Source organism: Dermacentor variabilis, chromosome 11 (assembly GCF_050947875.1).
Source record: "Dermacentor variabilis isolate Ectoservices chromosome 11, ASM5094787v1, whole genome shotgun sequence".
Lineage (NCBI taxonomy): Eukaryota > Metazoa > Arthropoda > Arachnida > Ixodida > Ixodidae > Dermacentor > Dermacentor variabilis.
This window is the reverse complement of record NC_134578.1, coordinates 126837926-126842925: the sequence shown is the minus strand read 5'-3', so window position 1 is coordinate 126842925 and position 5000 is coordinate 126837926. Positions and strand designations below refer to the sequence as shown.

The window sequence follows — 5000 nt, the reverse complement described above, 5'->3', positions numbered from 1 at the left end:
AGCGCCGGTAGCGCGCCCGCCAACGCCCTACCCCTACCGCGGCCATATTGCGGCGGAGCCAATCGGTCGCGCGATGAGACGCGGGGGGGACGCCCCCAAAGCGCGAGATGTGCAGACCGGCGTGCACACCCGCCAATGCGCGTGGCGCGCCCCGACAGCAGCCACTCAACGGCGGAGCCAATCGGCCGTGCGAGGAGACGCAGGGGCGTTCCCCAGCGCTCGAGTAGCTCAGACCGACGAATGCACACCCGCCAATGCGCGCAGCGCATCCCTGTGTGAGCCACCCATCGGCGGAGCCAATCGGCCGCGCGACGAGACGCGGGGGGCGTTCCCCAGAGCCCGAGCAGCTCAGACAAGCAAATGGAAAGCCGTCAACGCGTTTGGCAAGCCCCGGAAGCGCTCGCACAGCGGCGTGGCCCCGCAGAAACATCGCTGGACGCTCGAAGGCGTTCTGGGAAATTGGAGCTGCCCAATCAAGGAAACATAAGCATGTGAAGACGCCCGGCACGCCCCAGCCCAGCCCGTAGCTCGCCGGAGCCACTCAGCAGGGCTGAAGGCGTCGGGAGGCGTTCCGCAAAGCCCGAACAACGCGGACAAACTAGGTTGAGCTCATTGTCACAGTGGGCGTGTGAGAACTCTGCCATAGCTCGTCCTGTAGCACGACGGGCCCCGCGACAGGGCCGGAAGATGCCGGGAGGTGGTTCTGACAGCCTGAGCGGCACAAATGACTGAGGTGCACGGGTCCCCGACGCGAAAAACGTCGCGTGTAAATAGATAGACCCCATCATCTATTGGAGACACATCCAAGTTGAGTGACAGATTAGAGGCTACCGGTCACTGCGCGACACCGATCAAGCTGAAGATCCCGCGACGCTCACCAGAGCTCAGACGCGTCCCCCACCCCGGAACCCCCGCCGAGCGGCGCTCCTACTATCCCGGATCGCCATAGTTGGTGCGCGCTCTGAGGCGCGCCACCTTTCCCACGAGCACGGGACATTCGGGAAACCCTGTCGGGTGGGGCGCGCCGCCGAGGCCCGCCCTGTCACATTCCGAGCATCGTACCCCAGCGTCGCCCATTTTCACCTTGCAGGTGACGGCTAGATGGTTGCAGCCGCATTTCATGCAGCGCGCTTTACTCGGGTCCGCTTTATGAGGGCACGTCGTGCGCCCATGCCCATATGTCGCACAAAACGTACACGTGGGCACGTGCAGATCTTCGCGGGCGCGCACCGACGTCCATCCCAGCGTCAGACGTGGTCGCGCCATGACTCTCCTGAACCCAGCCGGGTCAAGTTCGGCCACGTACGACCGCGTGCCCGCTCTCTCCCCAAACGTTATGCGCACCTTGCATCTGTCGAGGTCAAGATCGAGACCCTCGTTGCGCTCGTTCAGCGCGCGCAAGAAATCGTCCGGGCCGATATCGGGATCGACTCCCGTAAATTTGACGCAAGGATTACGTTGTTCAGCTACGCGCATGATGAGGGACGTGCGCGTGACCGGATTGGCAACTATCGCGTGCTCTAGGTTGGCTATAGACTGGTCGTTGTTAGTAAACACGGTCAGCCCGTACCTCGTCGGATGAATCGTCACGTCCCTGATGTTCTTGGCGTGCGGGTCTATGTTGGTCTTCACCAGGCGGAGCACGTCCCGCGCCGCTGTCGCGGTCGGCGAAACCGGCGTCAAGAATGCGACGTGTTTGTGCAGCGCGCCGGGAAACCCCGCCTCGGCGTCCGCCGCCGCAGCACCACCAGATCCGCCGCGGGCCGCGCCGGCAGAGGGCGCTAAGCCCGCCCGCAAAGCGGACGCGTAATCCATTCGTCCGGCGGGCGCCCCCACCGAGCCGTCAGCGCCCGGGGGCGCGGGAACGCCACCCGCGGGCGCGGCAGGGCCGCGACCGGCGAACCCCGGGCCAGCCATCGAGGCCACGTTTCCCTCCAGCCGAGCCTCAGCAGCCGCCAGGCGCCCCTGCAGCTCAGCCGCCTCCCGCCGCACCTCGGCGAGTTGGTCCTGCAATGTGAGGACCCTACCTTCCTCCCTGGCCGCCTGTGTCCGCATCGCCGCGCAAGCGGCGGTCGCCTGCAAGATCTTGGTCGTAAGGAAACACCGTGACTCCACAGAGATGCGGTTGGCCGGCAGGTTGATCCACTCGAGGACCGCGCGCTCGATCTCGTACATCCGGTTCAGCGCCCGGGTCGCGGCGTCCCCGGGAGGCGCCGCCGCCACAGACACAACGGCAGACTTCTCGGAAACCGAGGACAGCACCTCATCCTTGTCTGTACCGGCGGTCGGGGGACCATCTTCTTCCACAGCCGGCAACTGATCAACGAGAGTACAAAAGCGCGCGATAACCGCGTCGCCGTCCTCCGAAAAATCGGAACCCCGCGAGCGGGGCGACTCCCCGGCGGCCGAAGGCCGCGGGGGGGAGTGGGACGGCGACGCGTTCTTGCCTTTGCGCTTACTCGGCATGGCCGGGGCTCAGCGGGTATGAGCCCAGGCCATCTTGGGCCCAATACCCGGCGGCAAAGAGATCGCGAATAAAAGCAAAAATAAATCTTTTCCCGCCCGGTTTTTGCAACGAATGTGGTCCCTACTCGTTCAAAAATAACCCCAACTACAATTTAGACATGGCCAATCGAAAATACCTTGTTTTTGATGAAAAACGCAGGAGCCCGATGTAGCCGGCCAGCCGAGCACTTGCCGAGCGCGCTCGTGCGCGCTCGGCACCGCCCCGAAGGGAGACCGGGGGCCCATCGCTTGGCGCTAGAAGCGTGGACAACTCAATGGTCCGCTTCCCACTCCACCGAGTAAGTAAAGAAACGATGAGAGTAGTGGTATTTCACTGGCGGCCACGAGGACCCCGCCGAAACGAGGCCGTATCCCGTGACCTCCCACTTATGCTACACCTCTCATGTCTCTTCACAGAGTCAGACTAGAGTCAAGCTCAACAGGGTCTTCTTTCCCCGCTGATTTTGCCAAGCCCGTTCCCTTGGCTGTGGTTTCGCTAGATAGTGGATAGGGACAGTGGGAATCTCGTTAATCCATTCATGCGCGTCACTAATTAGATGACGAGGCATTTGGCTATTCCTTCTAGTTTCCACCCCATGATGGTCGAGGTGGGATAGCCGGGCTACCGGCGACCTGTTTGTACCAGGAAAGAATCCTGCACTTAGTTGGGCCCAGAATTGTCCAGGCCTCAACAGAATAGACACGCTATTCGAAAAACCGCAGTGTCCAGATCGTTAATCCGGCAGCCCCTCGTCACCTCCGGTGCAGGGTTCACCAATTTCACAGTCTGCATTTAGGTGTTGGGTTGGCCGCATAGACCACAGGGACGCCCCCCGGGTCAGACATGGGGCGTACGTCCCGACAGCGCCGTTTCCCATGGGTGAATCTCACCCGATTGTTCGGGCGCAGCCACAGCACCATGCAACCGCCCCAAACGGTTCGCAGTAGCATTATGCCACCACTGGCGGTTTCGGTCGGCTCACAAGACCGTCCTCCACCGCTCATGCAGAGATGTCCAGTTCTGCCACCAAGGCACATCCCCTGCACCGGGATTGCAGGGGGGGTAGACGACCCACGCGCATTTGCTGGGCGCCAATACATCATTGGTTCCGCTTTTATTGCCCCCCTGCTGCTGCAGCCCTCCGACTCCAGGCTCGCAGCACGAGCTCCCCCGCTTAGCCGTGCGGGCATCCGAAGCCACCCGCACGTTGCCCGTGGTGCACCCCGTGGAGGTGGGGAGAGCTCACGTCCAGAGGCCGCGACTCCCCCTGGGCTGGATTACACGGACACGCCACAATCCGCATCGTTCAGGCACCCCTGGACCATGAATGGTCTCCGGCCTTTTCCCTGACCGACTTACGAGATGAATCGACTTCCGCACTGTGGCCTCCATTAGACTGGATTACAGGGGCGCGCAACCAACCCCCGGCCCTAACAGTACAGTTTGGACTCTCATTGAACTCACTCAAAGACGCCATTCCGTGCTGAGGCCTCCATGTAGCTGGATCACAGGGGTTTGCCAAGCCCCCCGGCCACTTCAGGCTGGTCTGGGAAATGCTCATGCCATGCTACCGCCGCCCTGATGCAGGCTTACAGAGGTCCGCCACAACCCCCGGCCGGTCTACTGCCACTACAGTCTGAGCTCAATCAGTCACTCATTCCATGCTACCGCCGCCTGGACGCAGGCTTACAGAGGTCCGCCACAACCCCCGGCCGGTCTTCTGCCACGACAGTCTGAGCCAGGGACATCATTCCATGCTGAGGCCTCCATAGCTGGATTACAAGGGTCCGCAGCAACCCCCGGCCATTTCAGACATTGGTCTGCATTCACCGATTGGGAGTGCCCTGGTGAACTTTACCCTGGTGACTGTCCTCGATGTAAGTCGGTTGGTAGAGGAAACGGCCGACATCATTCGTGAGTGACACGATCGACGCCTTGCCCCCAGGCGATAGGTTACAGGGACTCGCCACAAGTCTCCGGCATGGACCAGCCATGGCACTGTACATTGCCACACACTTCAAGCGTCATAAGAGAGTCATAGCTACTCCCGCCGTTTACCCGCGCTTTTTTGAATTTCTTCACGTTGACATTCAGAGCACTGGGCAGAAATCACATTGCGTCAGCACCGTCAACGGCCCTCGCAATGCTTTGTTTTAATTAGACAGTCGGATTCCCCCGGTCCGTGCCAGTTCTGAGTTGGCTGTTTTCTGCCGGCCGAAGCAAGAACCTCAGGCGCGAAGCCCACGGAAAATGCACAGCTGTGGCTTTCCACAGGAAGGTCCCGACGCTGGTCCGGGCTCGGCCGCGCCGCTTTTTACGGCGGCGAGCCTCGCCCAGTCCCGGTGCAGTGCCGTTCCTGCTTCTGGACCCCAGCCCGACCGGCTCAGCCCTCAGAGCCAATCCTTTTCCCAAGGTTACGGATCCTTTTTGCCGACTTCCCTTACCTACATTGGTCTATCGACTAGAGGCTGTTCACCTTGGAGACCTGCTGCGG

General features: G+C 61.7%; 1 pseudogene; it reads right to left on the bottom strand.

Annotated features, from left to right (window-relative positions):
• Positions 1-5000, bottom strand: part of LOC142565180 (large subunit ribosomal RNA) — a 9456-nt pseudogene that overhangs the window by 2203 nt on the left and 2253 nt on the right.